Genomic DNA, 13,271 nt, shown 5'->3' with positions numbered 1-13,271 from the left:
ACCCCTTGCTCTCTCTTTCTCCCATCTCTGATTCTCCCCATTCTCACTCTCTCTCACTCCCCACTCATACTCCCTTCTCTCTCTCTCACCCACTCTATCTCTCCGACCTTTCTCTCACCCCCATTCTCTCTCTCTTCCCCAATTTCTCTCTTTCTTCCCACCCTGTCTCTCTCACCCCTCTGTCTCTCTCGCCCCCCTCTCTCTCTCTCTCTCACCCCCCCTCTCTCTCTACACCCCATCTCTCTTTCCCCATCTCTCTCTTGCCCCTCTCTCTCGCCCCCTCTCTCACCTTTCTCTTTCTCCCCCTCTCTCTTGCTGCCCACTCTCTCTCCTCCTCTCTCTCTCCACCCACTCTCTCTCTCTCTCTCTCTCTCCCCCCTCTCTCTATTCGCCATCTCTGTCCCCCCTCAGTCCCCCCGACCTTCTCGCCCTCTCTCTTTCCCCTCCTCACTCTCTCCCCTCCTCTCTCTCTTACCCCCTCACTTTCTCCCCTGCTCTGTCTCTGCCCTCTCTCTCTCACACTCCTCTGTCTCCCTTCTCACTCCCCCTTGTTCCCCACTCTCTCTGCCCCGTCTCTCCCCCTCTCTTCACCCTCTCTCTCTCTTCCTCACACTCTCTCTCTCTCCCCTAATCTCTCTCTCCCCCGGTCCCCTCTCTCACTCTCTCTGTCCGCCCTCAATCTTCCTCTCTATCCCCCATCCATTCTCTATCTCTCTCGATCCCCTCTCTCTCTGTCCCCCGCTTTCTCTCTCTTTTTGCCCCCTCTCTCTGTGCCCCTCTCATTCTCCTCCTCTCTATCTCTCGAATCTCTCTCTCGCTCTCACAACACACTCTCCCCTCCCTTTCTCTTTCTCCCCTCTCTATCCCTCCCCCCTCTCTCCGTCTCCCCATTCACCCTCTCTACCCACTCTCTCGCCACCCTCCCCCCACTCTCTCTCTCCCCAACACTCTCTCTCCCCCCACACTCTCTCGCTCTCCCCTCACTCTCCCTCTCCCCACTCACTCTCTCCCCCCTCTCTCTCTCCCTCACCCCTGCACTCTCGCTCTCCTCACTCTCTCTGTCTCGCCCTCTCTGTTTCTCTCTCACAGCCTCTCTTTATCTCCCCTATGTCACTGACCCCTCTCTCTCCTCCCCCTCCTCTCTATCCCTTCCCCCTCTCTCTCACCCCTTTTTCATCTCAACCACCACTCTCGCTCTCCCCTCTCTCTCACCCTCTCCACCCTCTCTCTCGCTCTCCCTACCTTCTCTCTCTCTCTACCCCCTCTCCCTCTCCCTACCCTTCTCTCTAACTCCTCTATCTCTACCCCTCTCTCTCTCTCCACCCCCTCTCTCTCTCTTGCTCTACGCCCCCTCTCTCGCTACCCCTCTCTCTCTATCCCCCCTCTCTCTCTCTCCTTCTATAGACCCCCCTCTCTCTCTACCCTCTCTGTCTAACCTCTCTCTCTCTATCCTCTCTCTCTCACTCCACCCCCCTCTCTCGCTCACTCTCCCCTCTCTCTCTCACTCTACCCCCCTCTCTCGCTCTCTCTACAACTCTCTCTCTCTCACTCTCTACACTCTCTCCCTCTCTCAACCCCTCTACCTCTCTCTCACCATCCCCCTCTCTCCCTCTACCCCCCCCTCTCTCTACCACCACCTCACACTGTCTCCACGCCCTCTCTCTTTCTCGCTGTCTATCCCCTCTCTGACTCTACCCTCTCTTTATCTCTCTACCTCCTCTATGTCTCTCACTTTCTAACCCCCCTCTCTCTCTCTACCCCCTCACTCACTCTACCCACTCTTTGTCCCTCTCTCTACCCTCTCCCTCTCTCTCATTGCCCTCTCTTCTCTCTCTCTCTCTAAACCCCGTCTCTCTCACTCTCACTCTACACCCTCTATTTCTCTCTAACTCTCTCTCTCTAACTCCTCTCTCTCTACCTCTACCCCTTCTCTCTCTCTCTACCCCCTCTTTCTCTATACCCCCTCTCTCTGTCTAGCCCCCTCTCCCTCTCTACCACCTCCCTCTCTCAATCTTTACCCTCTCTCACTATCTATTTACCCCCATCTCTCTCTCTCTCTACCCCCTCTATCTCTCCCTCTACCCTCTCTCTCTCTCACTCTAACCCCCTCTCTCTCTCTACCCTCTCTCAACCCCTCTCTCTCTACTCTCTTTCTCTTTACCATCTCTCTCTCTCTCTTCACCCCCTCTCTCTTTCGCTCTCTCTCTCTACCCCCTCTCTCTCTCTATACCCCCTCTCTCTGTCTACCTTCTCTCTCTCTCTCTCTTTCTCTCTACACCCCCTCTCTCTCACTTTCTACCCCCTCTCTCTCTGCCCCTCTCTCTCTCTCCTCTCTCTCTCTACCCCCCTCTCACTCCACCCACTCTTTGTCTCTCGCTCTCTCTCTAACCCCTCTTTCTCTCAAACTACCCCCTCTCTCTCAGCCCCGTCTCTCTCTCTCATCATTCCCCTCTCTCTACCACCTCTCTCTCTCACTCCCCGCACTCTCTTTCTCTCCCTCTCTCTGTCTCTCTCTCTAACTCCTCTCTCTGTCTACCCTCTCTCTCTCTCTATCTCAATCTAACCCCTCTCTGTATCTCACTCTCTACCCCTCTCTCTCTCTCTTCTCTCTCTACCCCCTCTCTCTCGACACCTCTCTCTCTCAAACCCCTATCTCTCTTCTCTCTCTACACCCCTCTCTCCCCTCTCTGTCTCTAACACCTCTCTCTCTCCCTCTCTCTCTACCACTACTCTCTCTACCCACTCTCTCTGTCTCTACCCGCTTTCTCGCTCTACCCTCTCTCTCTCTCTACCCCCTCTCTCTCTACGCTCTCTCCTTCCCTCTCTACCCCCTCTTCTGTCTCTCTCCACCCCTCACTCTCAATCTCTCTCGCTACCCCCTCTCTCTCTCTCTACCCTCTCTCTCTCTACACCTTTCTCTCTATCTCTCTTCTACCCTCTCTCTCTCTACACCCTCCCTCTCTCTACCCCATGCTTTCTCTCTAACCCCTCTCTCTGTCTCTACCCCCTCTCTCTCTGCCACCTCCCTCACTCTCTACTGTCCCTCTCTCTCCCTCTCTACCCTTTCTCTCTCTACCCCACACTCTCTCTCTACCCCCTCTCTCTGTCTCTACCCCCCTCTCTGTACCCCCTCTCTCTAACCCCTCTCTGTCTCGACCACCACCCCCCCCGTCTCTACCCCGCTCTCTATGCCGCTCTCTCTCTCTACCCCCCTCTCTCTACCCTCTCTCTCTCTGCTGACCCCCTCACTCTCTACTGCCCCTCTCTTTTCTCTCTTCCCTCTCTCTCTCTCTCTCTAACCTCTCCATCTCTCTCAACCCTCTCTCTCTCTCTACCCCCTCTCGCTGTCTCTACCCCCTCTCCCTCTCTCTCTCTGTCTCTACCATCTCTCTCTACCTCCTCTCTCTATCCCCTCTCTCTCTACCCCCCTCTCTCTCTACCCCCGCTATCTCTCTCTCTCTATCCCCCCTCTAGCTCTCAGCCTCCTCTCTCTGTCTGCCCCCCCCTTTCTCACGCTCTCTCTACCCCAACTCTCTCTTTACCCTCTCTCTCTCTCTCTACCCCCCTCTCCCTCTTTCTTTCTACCCCTTTCTCTCTCATTACCCTCTCTCTCTCTCTACCCCCCTCTCTCTACCCCCTCTCCCTCTCTACCCTCTCTCCCACTCTCTGAACCCCATCTCTCTAACTCTCTCTACCCCATCTCTCCCTCTCTACCCCCTCTCTCTGTACCACCTCTCTCTCCCTCTCTATCCCCTCTCTCTCTCTACCCCCTTCTCTCTCCCTCTACCCCCCTCTCTCTACCACCACTCTCTCTCTGTCTCCACCCCCTCTCTCATTCTCGCTCTCTACCCCTCCTCTCTCTTTCTACTCTCTCTCTCTCTACCTCCTCTCTGTCTCTCACTTTCTAGCCCCTCTCTCTACCCCCTCTCTCTCTACCCACTCTTTGTCCCTCTCTACCCTCTCTCTCTCATGCTCCTCTCTTCTCTCTCTCTCTCTAAACCCTGTCTCTCTCACTCTCACTCTACACCCTCTATCTCTCTGTAACCCCTTCTCTCTCTCTTTACCCCCTCTCTCTTTACCCCCTCTCTCTGTCACTAGCCCCCGTCTCTCCCTACCACCTCCCTCTCTCACTCTTTACCCTCTCTCACTATCTATTTACTGCATCTCTCTCTCTCTCTAGCCCTCTCTCTCTCTCTACCCTCTCTCGCAACCCCCCCCCTCTCTCTCTCTACTCTCTTTCTCTCTACCATCTCTCTCTCTCTCTCTCTCTTTCCCCCTCTCTCTTTCTCTCTCTCTCTACCCCCTCTCTCTATCTACCTCCTCTCTCTGTCTACCCTCTCTCTCTCTCTATACCCCCTCTCTGTCTCTCACTTTCTACCCCCTCTCTCACTCCACCCACTCTTTGTCTCTCGCTCTCTCTCTAACCACTCTCTCTCTAACCCCTCTTTCTCTCAAACTACCCCCTCACTCTCTCAGCCCTCTCTCTGTCTCTCACCACCCCCCCTCTCTCTACCCTCTCTCTTTACCACCTCTCTCTCTTGCTCCCCCATCTCTCTTTCTCTCCCTCTGACTCTCTCTAACCCTTCTCTTTGTCTACCCTCTCTCTCTATCTCAATCTAACCCCTCTCTCTCTCTCACTTTCTACCCTCCTCTCTCTCTTCTCTCTCTACCCCCTTCTCTCTCTACCCCTCTCTCTCTAACCCCTCTCTCTACCCCCCCTCTCTCTACCACCACTCTCTCTCTCTGTCTCCACCCCCTCTCTCTTTCTCGCTTTCTACCCCCCTCCCTCTCTCTCTACCTCCTCTCTGTCTCTCACTTTCTAGCCCCTCTCTCTACCCCCTCACTCACTCTACCCACTCTTTGTCCCTCTCTCTACCATCTCTCTCTCATGCCCCTCTCTTCTCTCTCTAAACCCCGTCTCTCTCACTCTCACTCTACACCCTCTATCTCTCTCTCACCCCTCTCTCTCTAACCCCTCTCTCTACCTCTACCCCTTCTCTCTCTCTTTATCCCCTCTTTCTCTTTACCCCCTCTCTCTGTCGCTAGCCCCCTCTCTCTCTCTACCCTCTCTCTCTCTCACTCTACCCCCTCGCTCTCTACCCTCTCTCTCAACCCCATCTCTCTCTCTCTACTCTCTTTCTCTCTACCATCTCTCTCTCTCTCTACCCCCTCTCTCTGTCTACTCTCTCTCTCTCTCTACCCCCTCTCTCTCTCTACTCCTCTCTCTCTCTCTCTTCTCTCTCTCTCTACCCCCTCTCTCACTCCTCCCACTCTTTGTCTGTCGCTCTCTCTCTAACCTCTCTTTCTCTCAAACTGCCCCCTCTCTCTCTCTCACCACCCCTCCTCTCTACCCTCTCTCTCTACCACCTCTCTCTCTCTCGCTCCCCCTCTCTCTTTCTCTCCCTCTCTCTGTCTCTCTCTCTAACCCCTCTCTCTGTCTCTACCCCCTCTCTCTCTGCCACCTCCCTCACTCTCTACTGTCCCTCTCTCTCACTCTCTACCCTTTCTCTCTCTACCCCCTCTCTCTCTCTACAACCCCTCTCTCTCTCTACCCCACGCTCTCTCTCTACCCCTCTCTCTGTCTCTACCCCCCTCTCTCTACCCCCTCTCTCTAACCCCTCTCTGTCCCTACCACCACCCCCCGTCTCTACCCCGCTCTCTATGCCACTCTCTCTCTCTACCCCCTTCTTTCTACCCTCTCTCTCTCTCTCTGCTGACCCCCTCACTCTCTACTGCCCCTCTCTTTTCTCTCTTCCCTCTCTCTCTCTCTAACCTCTCCATCTCTCTCAACCCTCTCTCTCTCTCTACCCCCTCTCGCTGTCTCTACCCCCTCTCCCTCTCTCTCTCTGTCTCTACCATCTCTCTCTACCTCCTCTCTCTATCCCTTCTCTCTCTACCCCGGCTATCTCTCTCTCTCTATCCCCCCACTAGCTCTCTACCTCCTCTCTCTGTCTGCCCCCCCTTTCTCACGCTGTCTCTACCCCATCTCTCTCTTTACCCTCTCTCTCTCTCTCTGCCCCCCTCTCTCTACCCCCTCTCCCTCTCTACCCCCTCTCCCACTCTCTCAACCCCATCTCTCTAACTCTCTCTACCCCATCTCTCTCTCTGTCTCTCTACCCCCCTCTCTCTCTCTCTCTCTACGCCCCCTCACTCTCTACCCCTCACTCACTAACCCCTCTCTCTCTCTGTACCCCCTCTCTCTCTCTCTACCCCTCTCTCTCGACCACCTCTCTCTCTCTACCCCCCCTCTCTCTCTCTCTACCCCCTTCTCTCTCTCTCACCATCCCCCTCTCTCCCTCTAATCCCCTCTCTCTACCACCACTCTCTCTCTGTCTCCACCCCCTCTTTCATTCTCGCTCTCTACCCCCCTCTCTCTTTCTACTCTCTCTCTCTCTACCTCCTCTCTGTCTCTCACTTTCTAGCCCCTCTCTCTACCCCCTCTCTCTCTACCCACTCTTTGTCCCTCTCTACCCTCTCTCTCTCATGCCCCTCTCTTCTCTCTCTCTCTAAACCCTGTCTCTCTCACTCTCACTCTCCACCCTCTATCTCTCTCTAACCCCTTCTCTCTCTCTCTACCCCCTCTCTCTTTACCCCCTCTCTCTGTCACTAGCCCCCTGTCTCTCTCTACCACCTCCCTCTCTCACTCTTTACCCTCTCTCACTATCTATTTACCGCATCTCTCTCTCTCTCTAGCCCTCTCTCTCTCTACCTTCTCTCTCTCTCACTCTACCCCCCCCTCTCTCTCTACCCTCTCTCACAAAACCCCTCTCTCTCTCTACCCTCTATCTCTCTACCCCCTCTCTCTTTCTACCCCATCCCTCTCTCTCACTCTACCCTCTCTCTCTCTCCCTCTCAGCCCTCCCTCTCTCTCTTTCTGTCTCTCTTTACCCCTCTCTCTCTCAAACCCCTATCTCTCTCTTGCACTACCCCCCTCTCTCTCCCCTCTCTGTCTCTAACCCCTCTCTCTCCCTCTCTCTCTACCACCACACTCTCTACCCACTCTCTCTTTCTCGCTCTACCCTCTCTCGCTACCCCCTCTCTCTCTCTCTCTACCCTCTCTCTCTCTCTCTACACCTTTCTCTCTACCTCTCTCTCTACCCTCTCTCTCTCTACACCCCCCTCTCTCTCTACCCCATGCTCTCTCTCTATCCCCTCTCTCTGTCTCTGCAACCCCCCTCTCTCTACTGTCCCTCTCTCTCCCTCTCTACCTTCTCTCTCTTTCTATCCCTCTCTCTCTATACCCCCTCTCTCTCTATCCCACGCTCTCTCTCTACCCCCTCTCTCTATCTCTAACCCCCTCTCTCTACCCCCTCTGTCTAACCCCTCTCTCTGTCTCTACCCCCCCCCCCGTCAATACCCCGTTCTCTCTATGCCTCTCTCTCTACACCCCCCCTCTACCCTCTCTCTCTGCCGACCCCTTCACTCTCTACTGCCCCTCTCGTTTCTCTCTACCCTCTCTCTTGCTCTCTATACCCTCTCTCTCTCTACCCCCTCTCGCTGTCTCTACGCCCTCTCCCTCTCTTTCTCTGTCTCTACCTTCTCTCTCTACCTCCTCTCTCTCTCTGCCCCCTCTCTGTACCCCCCTCTCTCTCTACCCCCTCTATCTCTCTCTCTACCCCCCTTTCTCGCTCTCTCTCTACCCCCTCTCTCTTTACCCTCTCTCTCTACCCCCTCTCTCTCTTACTTTCTACCCCTTTCTCTCTCACTACCCCCTCTCTCTCTCTACCCCCTCTCTCTACCCCCTCTCCCTCTCTACACCCTCTCCCCCTCTCTTAACCCCATCTCTCTAACTCTCTCTATCCCATCTCTCTCTCTGTCTCTACCCCCCTCTCTCTCTCTACCACCTCACTCTCTCTACCCCCCTCTCTCTCTCTCTACCCCCTCTCTCTCTCTACCCTCTCTCTCTCTACCCCCTCTCTCTCTCCCCCTCTCTTTCTCTCTCTCCCGCTTCTCTCTCGCCCCACTCTCTCCGCCTCTCTCTCTTTACTGCTCTCTCTCTCTCTACCCCCCCTCTCTCTCCTTCTCTTTCTCTCTCCCCCCTCTCTTTCTCCCCCTCTCTTTCTCTCTCTTCCGCCTCTCTCTCTCTCCCCACTCTCTCCCCCTCTCTCTCTTTACTGCTCTCTCCCCCTCTATCTCCCCCTCTCTCTTTCCCCCCCTCTCCCTTCCCCTCATTTTCTCTCCTCCTCCCTCTCTCTCTCTCTCTCTGTTTCCCATCTCTCTCTCTGTTCCCCCCCACCCTTCTCGGCTCCTCCTTCACTCTCTCTGTTTCCTCCTTCTCTCTCTCTCTGTTCCCCCTCTGTTACCCTCTTTCTCACTCTGTTCCCCCTTTCTCTGTTCCCCCTTGCTCTGTTGCCCCATCTCTTTCTGTGGTCCCACCTTCTCTCTGCTCCCCCTCTCTCTCCCTCTCTTTCTCTCTCTCCCACCTCTCTCTCTTCCCACTCTCTCCCCCTCTCTCTCTTTACTGCTCTCTCTTTCCCTCCCCCCTCGCTTTCTCCCCCTCTCTCTCCCTCTCTTTCTCTCTCTCCTGCCTCTCACTCTCTCCCCACTCTCTCCCCCTCTCTCTCTTTACTGCTCTCTCCCCCTCTCTCTTTTCCCCCTCTCCCTTCCCCTCCCTTTCTCTCCCCTCCCTTTCTCTCCTCCTCTATCTCTCTCTGTTGCCCATCACACTCTCTGCCCCCCCCCCCTCGGCTCCGCCTTCACTTTTTCTGTTTCCCCCTTCTCTCTCTCTTCTGTTCCCCCTCCCTCTGTTACCCTCTTTCTCATTCTGTTCCCCCTTTCTCTGTTCCCCCCTTCTCTTTCTGTGTTCCGACCATCTCTCTGTTCCCCCCTTTCTCTGTTCCCCCCTCAATCTCTGTTCCCACCTCTCTCTCTTTGTTTCCATCTCTCTCTGTTCCACTCTCTCTCCCTCTGACAGTTGCATGGAGCTTTGTGGTTGGTCAGTTTCTAAAAAAAAAATTGCAAGTCAGTTTCACAGCTGATTGGTGCTCCATGAGAGCGGGAGCAACAGCTTCTGAACTTTTGTTTTTAAAAGCCTGCCGGAAAACCCCAAATCTGCCCAAAGTTCAGAACCTACTGTTTCCGCTCTTATGCAGCACCTGTCAGCTGTGAAACTGTCTTCTGATTTTCTTTAAAAGCTGGTATGGAAAAAGAAGACAATGTAAATTTCTCATCTCTGAAATACGTCCGCGGAGGGGCCGGTTACAGGCCTATAGGCCTTATGTTGGACAACCCTGTGTTAGAGGAAGCTCAACAATATGGCTTAGAAACGGTGAGGAATTGGTGCTTAATATTCAAGGGTACAAATTATTCAGAAAAAATAGGGAAGGAAAAAGGGAGGTGGGGTGGAAGTACTGATTAGAGAAGACATTATAGTGCTGGAAAGAGAGGATGTCCTTGAGTGGGGCGAGAACAGAATCCATTTGGTTGGAGTTGAGAAGCAAAAAGGGTATGATCACGCTGTTGGGGTATTCTATAGGCCTCCAAATATTTTGAGGGAGAGAGATAGAGGAGAAAATCTGCAGATAAGTCATAGAGATATGCAAGAACTATAGAGTGGTGATACTGGGGGACTTTAATTCCCCAAATATCAATTGGGATAATGTTAGAGTAAAGGGTAAGGATGAGGAGAAATTTCTGAAATGTGTTCAGGAGAACTTCCTTGACGAGTATGTACTCAGTCCAACTAGGAAGGAGGCATTTCTGGATCTGATGCTGGAGAATGAGGTGGACCAAATGAACCAAGTGTCTGTGGGGAAACACTTGGGTAATAGTGATCATTGTATCATAAGTTTTAGATTAGTAACGGCAAAGATCAAGGAACAATCAAAAGTAGAACTTCTAAATTGGAAGAGGGTTAACTTCAGTGGGATGAAGGGGTTCTAACCAGGGTGAAATGGAACCAAAGACTGACAGCAAAAATGGGAACGAAACAATGGGTGGTCTTTAAGGAGGAGACATTTCAGGTTCAGGCTAGCTAAAGAAAGACTTGCATTTATATAGTGCCTTTCATGACCACAGAACATCTCAAAGCGGTTTATAGTCATTGTTGTAATGCAGGAACCACAGCAGCAAAAATGTTCTTTGTGAGGGTTTGTTGTTCACAATGTGATAATGACCAGATAGTCTGTTTTTTGTGATGTTGAATGAGGGATAAAAAATGGCCAGGACACAGGGTACATTCCAACAAGGGTGAATGATAGAGGAACCATGACAGGGCTCCTGATATGATGAGGGAGATCGAGAATATGATGGAACAAACAAAAAAGAGGATGTATGATGTAGGTCAGGTGAATTCTTCAAGTGAGAACCAGGCCAAAAGCAATAAGTTAAGAGGGTAAGTGAAGAGGAAAATAAGACTGGCAAAGAGAGACTATGAGAATAGAATGGCAGTTAACATATTAGGGAATCCAAAAATCTTCAACGGGCATGCAAATAGTAAGTGGGTAGTAAGAGGCGGGATGGAGCCTATTAGAAACATGAGGGTGATGTAGAGACAAAGGGCAAGGCTAGAATACTTAAGAAGTACTTTGTATCTGTGTTTGCTAAGGAAGAGAATGCTGACAAAATAATAAGTAGAAGCGAAGATGGTAGAGCTATTGGAGGAGGTGAAAGTTAATAGGCAGGATGTACTAGAAAGGCTCACTATGCTTAGAGTGGATAAGTCGCCTGGTCTGGATGGCTTGCATCCTAGGTTGTGAAAGACGTAGGAGTGGAGATTGCGGAAGGGCTTGCCATAATCTTCCAATCTTCTGCAGACACCGGGGAGGTGCCAAAACATTGGAGAGTGGTAAATGTGACTTCCTAATTCAAGTAAGTGTGTAAGGACATCCTAGTAACTGCAGACTGGTCAGTTTAACATCAGTGGTGGGAAAGCTTTTCGAAACAATAACCATGGAAAAAGCTAACAGGCATCTGGAGAGGTTTAAGATAATTAAGGAGAGCCAGCATGGATTTGTAAAAGGCAGATCATGCTTGACTAATCTAATTGAATTTTTTGATAAATTAACAGAGAAGGTTGATGAAGGGAATGCGATCGATTTTGTTCCATCTTCCTGTTATTGCTGCCCATAGCTGTTGCAACCTTTGTATGGACAGATCATCTACTCCTCTTTCATTCCTGTGAGGATGTGGGAGCCCTTACTGGCAAATACACCAAATCACCTCCACAAATACTCCTGAGTACTTTCAGACACTTTCCAATCATAAACGTTATATAACTTTGACTTTGCTGCAATCTGGGTACATTTCCCTTTAAGTAATAATACTGAAGGGCCCACCATGCTGCTTGATGCTTCTTTTTTTAAAAGAGTGGACAATGCAAGCATTGCCAGGACCTGTGGTGTCCAATTTTGATATCTCAGTGTCACATCAGCTGATTGAGCTGTGTGATGTCAGGATCGCACCATTTCCACATGTTTGATAGAATATCAATGATGGATGTCACGTGGGCTGCATAGGTAGCTGTCCACGGTGCTTCCTGCCCTGAAGAATCAAGCTACGCGATCAAATTTCTCACCCTTAGAATCAGTATGGGTGGAGGAAAGAAATAAGAAAACATTGGTAGGAGTAGTTTATGGGCCCAAAGACAGTAATCATAGTTTTAGACAGAGTATAGATCAGGAAATTAGAGGAGGAAGGGTAAAGCACTAATCCTAGGGGGCATTAACTTTCATATGGATTGGACAATCCAAATTGGCAAAACTGGCTTGGAGAACATATTCAGGGAACATATTTGAGACAGATTTTTCGAGAACAATATTTTGAAGAACCAAGTAGGGAACAGGCTAGTTTAGATCTAGTATTCTGTAATAAGACAGAGTAATTGACAACCATATAGTAAAGCATCCTCTAGGGAAGATTGATTATAATATGATAGCATATCATATTAAGTTTGAAAATGATGTGGTTAAATCAGAAACTAGGATCTTAAATTTAAACAAATACAGAGGTATGAAGGGTGAGTTGGCTGAGGTAAGTTGGGAAATTAGATTAAACGATATAAAGGTAGACCAGCAATGGCAAACATTTGAATAATAATTCTCAATATACATTCTAGTTGTTTAGTAGTACAGAACTTGAGCATTGCTGAAAATAGAGACATGTTGTCGAAGTTTTTCATCTTGCACTCATCAGGACAATCGCAAGAATAACCAATGTAAGGGAAAACAACAACTTACACTGCATGAGAAGAGAGTGCTGATTTGTTAAAAATTTAAACCAGGCAGCTTCACTCTGATTAGTCAAGGCATCGCCCTGAGGAATGAACCAGCAAATGGCTGTCACCTATTTTGTTCAGCTGAAACAGGTGCTATGTTTGTACATATTCTTTCTGTCTGCAAAGAACAGGGACCTGTGCCTTGACCAATCAGAGTCAAGCTGCCTGGTTTAAATTTTAAACAAAGCTTGGCAGTTAACTGTCAGTCACCGTAAACTGGTGCATTCACCATGGCAACGCCTCTACCAATCAGAGTTCACTTGCCAACCAATCAGCACTCTGTTCTCATGCAGTGTAAGTTGTGCCACGAACTTGGCTGTTGCTGCTTTCCCCTGGGAGGTCATTCCCCCCACAACAGTATCCAAAGCAGTATATCTGTTTGAGAGGGGGATGGCCACAGGGGACTCCTGCACTACCTGCCTGCGCCTACTACTCCGTCTGGTGGTCGCCCATCCCTTTTCTGCCTGTGCAGCCATTACCTGCGGTGTGACCACCTCACTATACGTGCTATCCATGACATCCTCAGCATCGCGGATGCTCCACAGTGAATCCACCCACAGTTCCAGCTCCGTAATGCAGGTAGCCAGTAGCTGCAGATGGATACACTTCCTACACACATGGTTGTCAGGGACACTTGAAGCATCCCTGATTTCCCACATAGCGCAGGAGGAGCTCTCCTGCCATGACTTACCCTTAGATTAATTCGTCACTCCCTTAATTAAAAAATACTAATTACACTAGGGGCCTTGTTAGATTAGATTAGAGATACAGCACTGAAACAGGCCCTTCGGCCCACCGAGTCTGTGCCGAACACCCATTTATACTAATCCTACACTAATCCCATATTCCCAACAAACATCCCCACCTGTCCCTATATTTCCCTACCACCTACCTATACTGATGACAATTTATAATGGCCAATTTACCTGTCAACCTGCAAGTCTTTTGGCTTGTGGGAGGAAACCGGAGCACCCGGAGAAAACCCACGCAGACACAGGGAGAACTTGCAAACTCCACACAGGCAGTACCCAGAATCGAACCCGGGTCCCTGGAGCTA

The 13,271-nt window shown here is 51.0% G+C and overlaps 1 protein-coding gene across 6 annotated transcripts in view; it reads left to right on the top strand.

The window, feature by feature from the left end:
* LOC137375967 (organic cation/carnitine transporter 2-like) overlaps positions 1-13,271 on the top strand; it is a 171,435-nt gene that overhangs the window by 136,854 nt on the left and 21,310 nt on the right. The gene's annotated exons all lie outside the window — the stretch shown is intronic.

Source organism: Heterodontus francisci, chromosome 12, assembly GCF_036365525.1.
Source record: "Heterodontus francisci isolate sHetFra1 chromosome 12, sHetFra1.hap1, whole genome shotgun sequence".
NCBI classification, from domain to species: domain Eukaryota; kingdom Metazoa; phylum Chordata; class Chondrichthyes; order Heterodontiformes; family Heterodontidae; genus Heterodontus; species Heterodontus francisci.
Note: the sequence above shows the minus strand (reverse complement) of the source record. Positions and strands in the feature narration are given on the sequence as shown.